The sequence below is a fragment of the Acipenser ruthenus genome, unplaced genomic scaffold (assembly GCF_902713425.1).
Source record: "Acipenser ruthenus unplaced genomic scaffold, fAciRut3.2 maternal haplotype, whole genome shotgun sequence".
NCBI classification, from domain to species: domain Eukaryota; kingdom Metazoa; phylum Chordata; class Actinopteri; order Acipenseriformes; family Acipenseridae; genus Acipenser; species Acipenser ruthenus.
The window spans coordinates 1-16,364 of record NW_026707501.1 but is presented as its reverse complement, the minus strand read 5'-3'; the positions used below and the strand labels follow the sequence as shown (position 1 = coordinate 16,364).

The 16,364-nt window shown below is 44.7% G+C and overlaps 1 pseudogene; it reads left to right on the top strand.

Annotated features, from left to right (window-relative positions):
• Positions 1 to 4,734: 4,734 nt before the first annotated feature.
• On the top strand, positions 4,735 to 15,703 carry LOC131727472 (ephrin-A5-like; annotated as a pseudogene).
• The last annotated feature ends 661 nt before the right edge of the window (positions 15,704 to 16,364 follow it).

Genomic DNA, 16,364 nt, shown 5'->3' with positions numbered 1-16,364 from the left:
AGACAGACAGACAGAGGCAGACCAGCAGGCAGGGAGGCAGACAGATTAAAAACACAGCTGCCGTGCACCGCATTGCTCTGCTTTAATGTATCATGAAAGGTCAATGAGTTTTTCCAGTCTGCTGCAAAAATGCAGTGGAGACCTACACTGCAAAACACACAGTCAAGATTGAACAATGCTTCCCTGTGCTTTACCAGACCTCCCTGTGCTTTACAATGCTTCCCTATGCTTTACCAGACCTCTCTGTGCTTTACAATGCTTCCCTATGTTTTACCAGACCTCTCTGTGCTTTACAATGCTTCCCTATGCTTTACCAGACCTCTCTGTGCTTTACAATGCTTCCCTGTGCTTTACCATACCTCTCTGTGCTTTACAATGCTTCCCTATGCTTCACCAGACCTCTCTGTGCTTTACAATGCTTCCCTATGCTTTACCAGACCTCTCTGTGCTTTACAATGCTTCCCTATGCTTTACCAGACCTCTCTGTGCTTTACAATGCTTCCCTGTGCTTTACCAGACCTCTCTGTGCTTTACAATGCTTCCCTATGCTTTACCAGACCTCTCTGTGCTTTACAATGCTTCCCTGTGCTTTACCATACCTCTCTGTGCTTTACAATGCTTCCCTATGCTTCACCAGACCTCTCTGTGCTTTACAATGCTTCCCCGTGCTTTACCAGACCTCTCTGCTTTATAATGCTTCCCTATGCTTTACCATACCTCTCTGTGCTTTACAATGCTTCCCTATGCTTTACCAGACCTCTCTGTGCTTTACAATGCTTCCCTATGCTTTACCAGACCTCTCTGTGCTTTACAATGCTTCCCTATGCTTTACCAGACCTCTCTGTGCTTTACAATGCTTCCCTATGCTTTACCACACCTCTCTGTGCTTTACAATGCTTCCCTATGCTTTACCAGACCTCTCTGTGCTTTACAATGCTTCCCTATGCTTTACCAGACCTCTCTGTGTTTTACAATGCTTCCCTATGCTTTACCACACCTCTCAGTGCTTTACAATGCTTCCCTATGCTTTACCAGACCTCTCTGTGCTTTACAATGCTTCCCTATGCTTTACCAGACCTCTCTGTGCTTTACAATGCTTCCCTATGCTTTACCAGACCTCTCTGTGCTTTACAATGCTTCCCTATGCTTTACCAGACCTCTCTGTGCTTTACAATGCTTCCCTATGCTTTACCAGACCTCTCTGTGCTTTACAATGCTTCCCTGTGCTTTACCACACCTCTCTGTGCTTTACAATGCTTCCCTATGCTTTACCAGACCTCTCTGTGCTTTACAATGCTTCCCTATGCTTTACCAGACCGCTGGCGTTTCGATCTCTAATTTTTTTATTTTCTATTTTTTGCAGTAGAGGTGACAGGCGGCAGATATAATAACAGAAATATTTCTGACTATAGAAACACTGCAGCCGTGACTCAATCTTTATTAAAGAATTAATCATTAAAACCTTAGAAAGCAAACTTGGGTGCTGTGCGTTTTTTTCGGCCCCTTGTTAAGATATGTTAACTCAGAATGGCGCTTTCATCGTTAGCCAGCTTATTAGCGGCCTTGTCCAAGATGATTCTCCCCCCGGGACAATTAGCGCTGAATTTATTAGTTCCCCTTGTCTTTACAACAGCTGCGCGCGACATCAATACCGGTCCCCTCATAGCAACTTGGGAAACTAGAACAGGGGAAAAACACAAACAGAGATACACTCACACACACACAAACACAGACACACAAACACAGACACACAAACACTCTCACACACACAAACACAGACACACAAACACTCACACACACACAAACACAGACACACAAACAAAGTCACACACAGGCTTCTAAACACACACACAAATACTCATAAACAGACACTGACAAAAGCACACGCAAACAGAGACACACACTCACACAGACACACACGCACAGATACAGACACACACACAGACACACACGCACAGATACAGACACACCCGCACACACTCACGCACGCACACACACACAGACACATACACACTGATACAGACATACATAGATACACACACTGATACAGACACATACAGACACACACACAGATACACACACACCTGCACACACACACACACGCACACACACACACACGCAAGCGCACAGACACACGCACAGATGCACACGCACATGCACACATAGACACACACACACACACACACACTGTAAGCTAACGAGAGAAGGACAGGGGGAGAGATGATGTACTAACAAGGTCGGATTTAACAGCTAATATTGCACATGAATATTGATGAGCAGATTTGATGACATTCTGCTCAGAGCAGCGTTAAAAAATCATAAAGCGCGTGTCTGATTGAAATGTGAAGAGTGCGAGTGCTGCGTTTGTAAACTGTGATTTCACTTGATTAAGGAGTGGGGGAGGAGGTCTTTCCATCTGGCAAGCACTTCACAAATCAATTCTGCACATGCTCAGTGATTTTCTAGTTGTTTACTGATGCTAACTTTAGGGTGGGCTAGGTGACACAGTCAGACAAGCAGAGAGTTAGACAGACAGACTGAGAGACAGAAAGAGAGATAGACAGACACACAGAGAGACAGACAGACAGACAGACAGAGAGACAGACAGGCAGACAGACAGACAGACAGACAGACACACAGACAGAGAGACAGACAGACAGACAGACAGACAGAAAGACAGACAGAGAGATAGACAGACATGGTAAAGCATAGGGAAGCATTGTAAAGCACAGAGGTATGGTAAAGCACAGAGGTATGGTAAAGCATAGGGAAGCATTGTAAAGCACAGAGAGGTCTGGTAAAGCACAGGGAAGCATTGTAAAGCACAGAGGTATGGTAAAGCATAGGGAAGCATTGTAAAGCACAGAGGTATGGTAAAGCATAGGGAAGCATTGTAAAGCACAAAGAGGCATAGGGAAGCATTGTAAAGCACAGAGAGGTGTGGTAAAGCATAGGGAAGCATTGTAAAGCACAGAGAGGTCTGGTAAAGCATAGGGAAGCATTGTAAAGCACAGAGAGGCATAGGGAAGCATTGTAAAGCACAGGGAGGTATGGTAAAGCATATTAAATAACATGGCAAAGCATTCTAAACTATGGTAAATGCAGAGTGTAACCATTATGACCGTGGTAAACTTTAACAAGGGGGGAGCCCATTGACACAAAAGTGTGTGCTGCGTGTGGCGGGTGTTCCTCAGTTTCTGTTGAGGGAGGGAGCCCGCCCTGCTTCGTGCTGTTGGTGTTGCTTCCGTCCTGCGGTTTTTATTGCTGTGCGGTTTTTTACCAAGCCTCCTATTCAGCCAGTCAAGCTGTTTCTCTTTACTGCTGTGAGGGGGAAATGTGCTGAGGATTCTTCCAAAGAGTCATCCTTGAGCTTGGCTGGGATAACTCTTCACTGCACCACCGAGCCGCAGGCCTCGCGTTCCAGCCCCAACATGTGACCAAATGCCCTTTGGCCACCTCGCACTTTCTCTAGGAGGGTTGAAAGGTCATGTTGTCAAAAAGTTTGGAACGGAGCTCCCAGACGAGCTCGGGGAGTTCAAAGCCAGGTAAAGGCAGATTTAGAGAGAAACAATGAGAAATAACCCTGCGTCGGATCAATAGAATCCAGAATCACCCTTATTAAAGTCTGCCACGGTATTTATTCTCTGTGCTTTACGATGCTTCCCTATGCTTTACCACACCTCTCTGTGCTTTACAATGCTTCCCTATGCTTTACCAGACCTCTCTGTGCTTTACAATGCTTCCCTATGGTTTACCACGCCTCTCTGTGCTTTACAATGCGTCCCTATGCTTTACCACACCTCTCTGTGCTTTACAATGCTTCCCTATGCTTTACCAGACCTCTCTGTGCTTTACAATGCGTCCCTATGCTTTACCACACCTCTCTGTGCTTTACAATGCTTCCCTATGCTTTACCACACCTCTCTGTGCTTTACAATGCTTCCCTATGCTTTACCAGACCTCTCTGTGCTTTACAATGCTTCCCTATGCTTTACCAGACCTCTCTGTGCTTTACAATGCTTCCCTATGCTTTACCACACCTCTCTGTGCTTTACAATGCTTCCCTATGCTTTACCAGACCTCTCTGTGGTTTACAATGCTTCCCTATGCTTTACCATACCTCTCTGTGCTTTACAATGCTTCCCTATGCTTTACCACACCTCTGTGCTTTACAATGCTTCCCTATGCTTTACCAGACCTCTCTGTGCTTTACAATGCTTCCCTATGCTTTACTATACATCTCTGTGCTTTACAATGCTTCCCTATGCTTTACCAGACCTCTCTGTGCTTTACAATGCTTCCCTATGCTTTACCAGACCTCTCTGTGCTTTACAATGCTTCCCTATGCTTTACCAGACCTCTCTGTGCTTTACAATGCTTCCCTATGCTTTACCAGACCTCTCTGTGCTTTACAATGCTTCCCTATGCTTTACCAGACCTCTCTGTGCTTTACAATGCTCCCCTATGCTTTACCAGACCTCTCTGTGCTTTACTGCATTTTGCTATGCTTAGGAAACGTTAAAATAGCTGATTCTTGCTCTTTCAAGACCATAATATAATTTTTAGTTTGTTAAAAAAAAAAAAAGTCAGAGACTAAATAGTTAACAACAACCAGAAAAAAAAAAAAAAAGTTTTTGCAAATCGGTGATTTTCCTCTCCTTGCGTTGCAATTGGTTAAAAGTTTGGCGAGCCCCTCCCTATCGGATCCCCACCCCTCCTACCTTTCCAGTTCCAAACCGTCCCCCCTTCTTGAAGTTCTGTGCGGGTCGGGTTACATCCCCAACCTCCGGTGTTATTTTCCAAGCACCTTTGAAGAACAGCGAGAGAAAAAAAAAGGACAGAAATCCAGAATCAGCATTTTTACAGTAAACGCGATTAACTCCGCCGTACCTGATCTTAACTCCACCGAGTACCTGGATAAACACACCAGCGTCCCCTACCCGCACACTTACCCGGGTCAGACGCACGGAGGACGGGAGGCGAGATGCGGTGGGAGTCGGTGTCTGGAACCTCGCTGATTCGGTTGATTTTTCTAGTCCTGGAAGAAGTTGGCCAAGTGGTCGGGGCGAGACAGACGATACACTGGAACAGCACCAATCCGACGTAAGAAAACATTATCAATGATTAGATAATTAAATAATTAAAAAAATAACGCGCTTCTGTTGTAAATCACACATAAGGGGGGGGGGGGGGGCGCCTTTTCAGTGTGTGTTTTGGGGTTGTTTTGCTTTTAAATTTTGGTTTTGATGAAATGTTTCTGCCTTCCAGCTCTCGCTCCCTTTCTTCTGACTTCCCAGAGTTGCAGAATCTCGTTCATAACTGCACTACCCTGATAATGGGGGGGCGCAACAACTGCACTACCCTGATAATGGGGGGGGGGGGGCAACAACTGCACTACCCTGATAATGCACAACCTCTGCACCCCCAAATTCACACAACCCGTTTCATAACCATAGACAAAGTCGTCCAGTTCTTTAAAGTTTAGCAGAAACAATGTCTTCTGGAAACTTTCAGTTTTACGACCTTTCAGTCTGGGGTTGGCGTTTCCATTTCCCTAAACCTAGAACTAAACACGTATTATTAGTATTTTTATTGTTTATTAGTATTAGCATTATCACGTTTTTGTGTACTAAAATGTTCAGAATTTGTAAAACTCTTTGTGTGAACTCTCTGGAGTTCGAGAAGTTGTCCTGCCATAACTTTGAAGAAACCAAACCCTATGCTTTATCAATGAGATACACGGTTAGGAATCTTCAAAACACGGCACAGTTGTACACGCAGCGACTGACGGCGATATCCGCTTCCTGCAATCCGTTTACACGAACGAAAGTGTTTTGCGTCAACATGCGTAATGTTAAAATCATATTTATTTACTTCGCAAAACTTTTTGCTCTCTGTTTCGCATCCTTCTGCAAACCTTCAAATCCGTTTAAACACTGTGAACATACTCAAATGCTTCTCTGTACTTTCAATGGGCTTTCTGTATCTTGTCACTTTTGTGCAGCGGGATGCAAAGCGAACTATCGTGAACTTTATGGAGTTGGTGAAGGTGCCCTGACATAACTTTGAAAAAACAAACGTATAAGAACATAAGAAAGTTTCCAAACGAGAGGAGGCCCCATTCAGCCCATCTTGCTTGTTTGGTTGTTAGTAGCTTATTGATCCCAGAATCTCATCAAGCAGCTTCTTGAAGGATCCCAGGGTGTCAGCTTGAACAACATTACTGGGGAGTTGGTTCCAGACCCTCACAATTCTCTGTGTAAAAAAAGTGCCTCCTATTTTCTGTTCTTATTCATAAACTAGATACATAAATAGCAAACTTAAAAAAAACACGGTGCAATTCTACCATCAGCGACTGATATGCAGCTCACTTTTACAAGTCAGATTCGCGCAGGATTGCATTTTCGTAAAACGCAAAACTACAGTAAGAGAAGGGCCTCGTTTTTCTTTTCGGGGAAGCAGGGTGGGGAGGGGAGATGGGCAACAAATCTCTCTGCCCGCAGGCTCAACATCTGGAGCGGCGTGCTAGAGAACGATTCGCCGTCGACCACAAACTGAAACCTGGGGCCAGTTTCTCAAAGCACCGCTTCCGCCTGGCAGGCTGCTTAGCCAGAAATCTATCTTATTGTTTCCATAAAAAAAAAAAAAAAAACATAGAACGATACAGTTTAGCAGAAATCCGCTGCAGGGAGTTTGTTTGATTAAAGGATACACGTTTTTTTATGGCAGTGAATTCAGCAGACTGGAAATGCATGCTTCTGAGATGGGGAAAAGTGAGTTCTATGCAAAGCAGTGCAGGAGGGTTTGGACAGCAGTGTAATGCGGGTTTATTTAGCGTGTGGAGAGAGCCGCTTTCGTCTGTCCATCTCTCTGGCGCTGTAACACCACTGGAAGGGCAAATTGAAAGCAGACAGCGCGGTGCAGTACGTCCTCGATATCATGCACACGGTTTACGCTGCGCTGTCGCCTTGGGTGGTGTTTAGATTGTAGAAAGTTACAAGTTTGCAGTAAGTCGGGAAACTGATTTGTTTGTGCAAGTTGTGAAGTTCATATCTGATTTTATTATCAATACCCTATTAATGATTAGCAAAATAATGGGCTCTGTATCTCTGTGTGTGTGTGTGTGTGTGTGTGTGTGTGTGCGGGCGCAGTATTTATGATTAGATTTCGCTGTTGTGTATATATATATTTTTTCTGTTATGGTCATATATGTTAGAATTTATTATTATTATTATTATTAATAATAATAATAATAATAATAATAATAATATGAATAATTCTATCTATCTATCAGTACAGAGAAACACACAGGTAGACTGATGTAGCCGGGGGTCGGGCTACAGTCCTGTTTTTTTCAATTCCCATCCCCTTTTAAAATCAGTTCCTGTTGATCAGTTCCTTCGGAGGAATCGGAATGGATATTTTAGAGTCGTAATAATCGCTGTGTTTGTTCAGCAGTTTAATCGACTCACAAACAGCGGCTTCAGTTGAAGTCACGTGTCGCCGCTGTTGTGAGAAGCTCATTTTAACAGAACACCGCTCCATTGCAATTCTGATCAGCGATGACGTGTCGGAATTGATTAAAAGGGATACGGGAATTGATTTTATAGCTAATTGGTTGTATAGCTAATTATTAAAATTGAGTTTATCAATTGCCTTCCTTCATTGTATTTACATATACTTCTGTGTGTGTGTGTGTAAGGGTGTTGTGTGTGTGTGTGTGTGTTTTACTGTTCATATGTTTTATTGAAACGTCTTGAAGCTGTTCAGATGCAGCTGGTATAGCACTCCCTACAAGATAATTAGATCTGAAAATATCTTCCAGTCGCCTCAATAGAAAAGGCACGGGGTGTAATAGCCGTCATAGCAAGATTTACTGGGTTGTAGTGAAATTATTAATAAATGCAACACATATTCAAATTGTTCTGAATACAACTGGCGCGGAATTATACCCGCGCCTTAGTTTTTTGTAATTAAAAACACCTAATGTGAAATAAATCGTAACAGAAACGTTGGTGTTCAATGGAAAACTCGCCAGACTAAATAGAACAAGATCGATAATACAACGTGACGCAATAAGATTCCTGTTCCTGTATATATAAGGAGTATCGATCACAAAATACCAAATCCGGATCGCTGTTATCCGCATTCCGTTTTGACAAACCGGCCGGCAGCAGTGCGGGCGTGATCTGGCGTCTCCGCCAAACCCGCACATTGCAACTCAGCGTGTTTAAGATTTTAATTCCATTGCATCATGTCGAAAATGTTTTTGTTTGACAATATCAGACGCATTAAAATAGACAACAGACACGCCCGCGCTATGTATAGAACCGATGCGCTTTAAAAGGAAGGAACAGGTGGATGCGATCTGCGTTGAATTCTGTCATTTCTGGTTAGGCCGGTGAATTCCGTCTAAAAATAACAATACATAAGAACTATATAGGGCTGAATATAACTATAACTAATAGTGCTGACGATCAACCTGTCACTTGATTGAATTATTCAAATAGTGAGCTTTCAGTTTATCGATTACTTCATGAAGTATTTCTAGTGATTGATGAGGGTCCTGTTGGGTTGTCCTTGGATATAGAGAGCTGGGTGCTGTTTTTAATTATCTATCTATCTATCTATCTCTATCTACTGCTGTGCAAAAGTCTTAGACATGTTGCATTTTTCTACTCTGATGCATTATGAGCATTCCTCAAAGCCTCCACTCGTGTTTTCTACTATTATAACAACCTTGACTTGCATGAAGAAGGAAACACATTGAGTGAAATCGCTCGCATCACTTGATTTTCAAGGTGTGGTATCTGAAGCACAATCAACAAGTACAGAGAAACATCATCACCTGTAACTGACAAACCCAGGACTGGAAGACCCGAAAAGCTGTCTAACAAGGATGAGCGACACCTGAAGATAATATCCTGAAGGAATAGAAAGAAGACAAGCGTTGAATTGACAACAGGACTGACAGAAGGGACAGGTGTCTTTGTCCATCCATCAACAGTCCAAAGCACCTTTGACCCTTGTTCTACAGTCCAGTTTCTGTGTTCTTGTGCATATTTTATCCTTTTAGTCTGGTTCCCCTTTCTTAACAGAGGTATTCTTACTGCAACACATCCTTCAAGTCCTGATTTCAAGAGTGATCTTCATACTGTTGATGGACGGACAGCTACACCTGTCCCTTCTGCCAGTTCTGTTGTCAATTCAACGCTTGTCTTCTTTCTATTCCTGAAGGATATTATCTTCAGGTATCGCTCAGCCTTGTTAGACAGCTTTTCGGGTCTTCCAGTCCTGGGCTTGTCAGTTACAGGTGATGTTTCTCTGTACTTGTTGATTGTGCTTCGGATACCACACCTTGAAAATCGAACGATGCGAGCGATTTCACTCAATGTGTTTCCTTCTTCATGCAAGTCAAGGTTGTTATAATAGTAGAAAACACTAGTGGAGGCTTTGAGGAATGCTCATAATGCATCAGAGTAGAAAAATGCATCAGAAAGTCGAATGAAACCTGCTGAATAATGTTACATTAATATACTGAATTACATACCGCTTAGTTTTCCATATACTGAACGAAAAACTGCCAACAATGTGACATTTGGAAATGTAGCATGAAATACTGTACTGCTGTTATGGCTTCCAGTAGGTTTTTTGCGATCCCAGGAGTTGATATTGCAGAACTGGGGTCCCTCAGGTAGTCAGAACACGCTGTCCAGTCAAAATATCTCCAGGGTGTGTGTTTTTTTATTAAATATCTAATGAAAACAAATATTAAGTAGGAGCCTGGCCAAAGAAAAGGGTGAAAAGTTCAAAGACTGAAGCAGAAAACCCAGATCACTTGAGACAGAGAGAGAAAGGGTTAGATTGTGTGTGTGTGCGTGTGCGTGTGTGTGTGTGTGCGTGTGCGTGTGCGTGTGTGTGCGTGTATGTGTGTGTGTGTGTGTGATTTAAACACACACACACATTGCATCATATATATAATCTGTCATAAACAAACAAACAAATTAAAGAACAAAAGAAAAAACTGTACTGTTAATGATAAAAAATAAATAATAATAATAATAATAATAATAATAATAATAATAATAATAATAATAAAGAAAATAATTTAAAAATATATATAATAAATAATACAAGTAATACATTTCCTCTCCTCCCAAGTTGTGGTCCTTACGCAGAGTCTCTCTCTCTCTCTCTCTCTCTCTCTCTCTCTCTCTCTCTCTCTCTCTCTCTCTCTCTCTCTCTCTCTCTCTCTCTCTCTCTCCCCCCCCCCCCCCCCTCCCCTCCCCTCTCTTTCCGTGACAGAGCTCGATCAGGGCAGTTTTGATTCTGTATGATCCAGGGGGCAGGGGGGGGGATGTGTTAAGCAAACAGCACTTTGATAAAATTCTGGTCCAGCGGTCTGACACTAATGGGGACTGATCAATGTTTATTTAACCACTTTCACGCTCACTGGCTCTGAGATAGAACTCTCTCCCCTCTCTCTCTCTCTCTCTCTCTCTCTCTCTCTCTCTCTCTCTCTCTCTCTCTCTCTCTCTCTCTCTCTCTCTCTATGTAACATGGACATGTGAAACATTGCAGTGCTAAAAATAGCTGTGAGCACTTGTGAAAAATCTGATGAAAGGCATTGAGCTGAGGAGGGACTGGGAGGGAGGGAGGCAGTGTAGTGGTTAGAGCTGAGTAGGGACTGGGAGGCAGTGTGGCTCTAGTGGTTTGAGCTGAGGAGGGACTGCGAGGTTGGGAAGCAGTGTGGCTCTAGTGGAGCTGAGGAGGGACTGCGAGGGAGGGAAGCAGTGTGGCTCTAGTGGAGCTGAGGAGGGACTGGGAGGGAGGGAAGCAGTGTGGCTCTAGTGGAGCTGAGGAGGGACTGGGAGGGAGGGAGGCAGTGTGGCTCTAGTGGAGCTGAGGAGGGAGTGGGAGGGAGGGAGGCAGTGTGGCTCTAGTGGAGATGAGGAGGGACTGGGAGGGAGGGAGGCAGTGTGGCTCTAGTGGAGCTGAGGAGGGACTGGGAGGGAGGGAAGCAGTGTGGCTCTAGTGGAGCTGAGGAGGGACTGGGAGGGAGGGAGGCAGTGTGGCTCTAGTGGAGCTGAGGAGGGACTGGGAGGCAGTGTGGCTCTAGTGGAGCTGAGGAGGGACTGGGAGGGAGGGAGGCAGTGTGGCTCTAGTGGAGCTGAGGAGGGACTGGGAGGGAGGGAAGCAGTGTGGCTCTAGTGGAGCTGAGGAGGGACTGGGAGGGAGGGAAGCAGTGTGGCTCTAGTGGAGCTGAGGAGGGACTGGGAGGGAGGGAGGCAGTGTGGCTGTAGTGGAGCTGAGGAGGGACTGGGAGGGAGGGAGGGAGGCAGTGTGGCTCTAGTGGAGCTGAGGAGGGACTGGGAGGGAGGGAGGCAGTGTGGCTCTAGTGGAGCTGAGGAGGGAGGGAGGGAGGCAGTGTTGCGTACCAGCGCTTTTCATTGTTGGTGTGCAGTTGTTTTTCTTATCAGTTTTGGTAACTTGCCCGCGCTTGTCCCAGGAACATTTCTGGCAGGCAGAGAGTTTGTTGTTAAAGTTCTGAGTCACTACTAGGTGTCGACTTGCTAAATAAACAAATAATAGAAATGAAGTGAAGTTCAGTTCTGATTGAATCAAATGACCTCGTCTTGGTGGGAAAAAAACTGTTTGTTTCTGATCCAAGGGATCAGAGTGAAGAAAATATATCGACTGTTACTTACAGAGAACACAACCCTCGCTTGTTAATCTTCCTGGTTTATTTTGTGCTAATGCCTGAACATATTTTTGTACCAGTATTTGCATATTCCACAGAATAAACGTGCAAAACAAGGTCGGAGGCTTTAATTCCCTCTAATAGGTTTTATTTTTCATTTTTGTAAAGCACTGAGAGGCATGGTAAAGCATTTCGATAAACCTGGCAAACCAACAGCGTTTAAATTTAATAGGTCTTGTAATTTTTTTTATTTTGGTGTTTTATAGTCCTAGGGCAGAACAGCTGACTGGAAACAACGTCGGGTGACCAAGGAAGTGCGTCACTAACCGAAAGGAAGCCTTGCAAACTGAGAATTATTTATCCCAGTGTAACGGGCAGGATCCGGGTTCAAATCCCGGCTCAGCCACTGAGTGTGTGCGTGTGACCCTGAGCACTTCACCTCCTTGTGCTCCGTCCTTCAGATAAGACTTAAAACAAACGAGGGTCCTACTGGAAGTGACTCCGTTGATGATGCATAGCTCACCCCCCTAGTCTCCATTGGATCAAAGCGTCTGCTAAATGACTAATTAGCAATAACGATGCAGCACATTAGAGCTAAATATCACTGATATTGTGACCCAAGGTCACCCCGCAGTTCATCGGATCCCCAAGTGGTTGTTGCATGATCACGTGATCTCACAGGAGCCTCGCGTGCGCAGTGATCAGGTTTGGGGATCAATATCCGTCTCCCCTTTTTTTAAAAAATCCCATTCTCTTTAAATCCATCCCAACACGTCGTTGATCAAAACTGCAGTGCGCAGCATTCTTTCAAAACGAGTGTGGGCTGTAAGCAATGTGTGTGTGTGGGTGTTGGCATGTAAGTTTGGCAAGGATAGGGTTAAATCTGTCCCCGCCAGCAATCACAGGTGTGTCTCTTCTCCAATTATGTAGTTGGTGCAAATTAGGGCGTGGCCGCATGTACAAGGTGTCAAAGAATGCTTTGTTCGTTGCAAGCGTTTGTGTTTTTAATTTAAGAAACTTGCACCACGTTTTTTTGATACCCGAAACCGCCGCAGGCAGTCTTTATGACGGTTACATTTTAAACAGTATAAATATTAAAATGAACAACAAACTGTCGGATACGACTCATTCAAGCCCGTCCTATCAAACACCTGCACGGCCGAAACTCCGTATTTAAAATGAACAATTAATTATAAACGGGTTTGAGTTTTATAAACAGCACATACACAGCACTACTTCGGGTATGCGAGGGGGTATTATTATTTATTTCTTAGGGCGTCTGCTAAGAAATAAATAATAATAATAATAATAATAATAGTATGCGCGCATACAAAACTGTAAAAAAACGCGAGTCGTTTTTAATTTTAATAACGGAAGAAGCGAGTGTTTTCTCTTGCGGTCTGCATTTTCTGACCGAAATGTTTCTCCTACTGATAACAACAGGCTTGTATATAAAAATAAAATAGAATATTGTAGGTTTTATATTCAAAATAAAAACGTGTATTGTGAAAGGAATTCAAAATGACGTCATTGGGGTCGGTTCTAGGTGGGTATTATTATATAATTGTTATTAATATTATTGCGATCCTGCCTTTCAAACGCCGTCAGAGTATTTAATACGCGTATTTAGAAAAAGTGATAAAACGGACAACCGCTTAACTTTCAGACACGCGGAGTAATTTTAAAATTGCAAATACTCAAACAGTCGAAATGACTGATGCCTGTCTCTGCATCGCTTTGCTGTCGGTAACAGCGGCAGCAAATGAAGTCGCGTTTTTTTTTTTTTTTTAAAAATCCATTCCAAATTCCTTTTGAAGGAATCGGTTTTTTGAAAGCATTGGAATTGCAAATGGATCAAAATGGAACTGGGGTCGCTTTGCAGACTTGTGTGTGGTGTGTGATCGCTTGTCAGTTTTGTGAAACCTGTTTTTTCAACCTCCCAGCGATGGTCTGGTACAGACTTGTTTTTCAGAGAGAGAGAGAGAGAGTGTCTCTCACTCTCTTCCTCTCTTCCTCTCTGCGGTGCTGTGTTCACACTGGGAGAGTGATTCCGTCTCTGGCTTGCTTGTGTTTGCGGTGCTGTGTTCACACTGGGAGAGTGATTCCGTCTCTGGCTTGCTTGTGTTTGCGGTGCTGTGTTCACACTGGGAGAGTGATTCCGTCTTCTGGCTTGCTTGTGGTTTGCGGTGCTGTGTTCACACTGGGAGAGTGATTCCGTCTCTGGCTTGCTTGTGTTTGCGGTGCTGTGTTCACACTGGGAGAGTGATTCCGTCTCTGGCTTGCTTGTGTTTGCGGTGCTGTGTTCACACTGGGAGGAGTGATTCCGTCTCTGGCTTGCTTGTGTTTGCGGTGCTGTGTTCACACTGGGAGAGTGATTCCGTCTCTGGCTTGCTTGTGTTTGCGGTGCTGTGTTCACACTGGGAGAGTGATTCCGTCTCTGGCTTGCTTGTGTTTGCGGTGCTGTGTTCACACTGGGAGAGTGATTCCGTCTCTGGCTTGCTTGTGTTTGCGGTGCTGTGTTCACACTGGGAGAGTGATTCCGTCTCTGGCTTGCTTGTGTTTGCGGTGCTGTGTTCACACTGGGGAGAGTGATTCCGTCCTCTGGCTTGCTTGTGTTTGCGGTGCTGTGTTCACACTCTGGGAGAGTGATTCCGTCTCTGGCTTGCTTGTGTTTGCGGTGCTGTGTTCACACTGGGAGAGTGATTCCGTCTCTGGCTTGCTTGTGTTTGCGGTGCTGTGTTCACACTGGGAGAGCGATTCCGTCTCTGACTTGCTTGTGTTTGCGGTGCTGTGTTCACACTGGGAGAGTGATTCCGTCTCTGGCTTGCTTGTGTTTGAAGTGCTGTGTTCACACTGGGAGAGTGATTCCGTCTCTGGCTTGCTTGTGTTTGCGGTGCTGTGTTCGCACTGGGAGAGTGATTCCGTCTCTGGCTTGCTTGTGTTCACACTGGGAGAGTGTTCGCTCTTTCCTGAGTGCTGAGAGACCTCTCTCTCTGTTTTCTCTCTTCTCTCTTTTCTGAAACGCTAGCTGTGGTGCTGCAGCATTGTCATGCAGAGTGCATCAGCCTCTTCCCTGTCTCCCCCTCACAGACACCGAACACAAACCCTGAGCACAACGACACTGTCCCTCCCTCTCTCCGTGTCTCATGCAATATCATTGACTGCCTTTATTATTATTATTATTATTATTATTATTATTATTATTATTTATTTATTTCTTAGCAGACGCCCTTATCCAGGGCGACTTACAATTGTTACAAGATATCACATTATTTTTACATACAATTCCCCATTTATACAGTTGGGTTTTTACTGGAGCAATCTAGGTAAAGTACCTTGCTCAAGGGTACAGCAGCAGTGTCCCCCCACCTGGGATTGAACCCACGACCCTCCGGTCAAGAGTCCAGAGCCCCTAACCACTACTCCACACTGCTGCCCTCCTAAATACAATGACTTTGGTTCTAGCAAGTACAAGTGTGACAAAATACGAATCATGTGATTATTGATTGGCTCCCCATGTCTCTGTGTCTCCTGTGATAACCCGAGTGTGATTATTGATTATTGATTATCTCTCTCTCTCTCTCTCTCTCTCTCTCTCTCTCTCTCTCTCTCTCTCTCTCTCTCTCTCTCTCTCTCTCTCTCTCTCTCTCTCTCTCTCTCTCTCTCTCTCCAGGTTGCGGAGAGGGGACTATGCGGTTCAGGTGAATATCAATGACTATCTGGACGTGTTCTGTCCTCACTACCCCGACTCTGTCCCCGAGACGCAGACGGAATCCTTTGCGCTCTACCTGGTCAGTTTCGAGGGGGTACCAGGGCTGTTTCGAGACCCCCGGGGCGGTCAAGCGCTGGGAGTGTAACCGCCCCCACGCCCCCTTCGGCCCGGTCCGCTTCTCCGAGAAGATCCAGCTCTACACCCCCTTCTCACTCGGGTTCGAGTTCCGGCAGGGGCAGGACTACTACTACATCTGTGAGTCCAACCATCTCTGAAACACCTGCCCTTAGAGCTTCTAATAGTTACAGCACAAGACAGCATGGTAAAGCACAGAGAGGTCTGGTAAAGCATAGGGAAGCATTGTAAAACACAGAGGTCTGGTAAAGCATAGGGAAGCATTGTAAAGCACAGAGAGGTCTGGTAAAGCATAGGGAAGCATTGTAAAGCACAGAGAGGTCTGGTAAAGCATAGGGAAGCATTGTAAAGCACAGAGAGGTCTGGTAAAGCATAGGGAAGCATTGTAAAGCACAGAGAGGTCTGGTAAAGCATAGGGAAGCATTGTAAAACACAGAGGTCTGGTAAAGCATAGGGAAGCATTGTAAAGCACAGAGAGGTGTGGTAAAGCATAGGGAAGCATTGTAAAGCACAGAGAGGTGTGGTAAAGCATAGGGAAGCATTGTAAAGCACAGAGACGCACGGTAAAGCATAGGGAAGCATTGTAAAACACAGAGGTCTGGTAAAGCATAGGGAAGCATTGTAAAGCACAGAGAGGTGTGGTAAAGCATAGGGAAGCATTGTAAAGCACAGAGAGGTCTGGTAAAGCATAAGGAAGCATTGTAAAACACAGAGAGGTCTGGTAAAGCATAGGGAAGCATTGTGTAATAAAGCATTCTGGTGAATTGAATTCCAGTTGTAATTGAGGGTGGCTGCAGTGTGTCAGTGTGCTTTCTG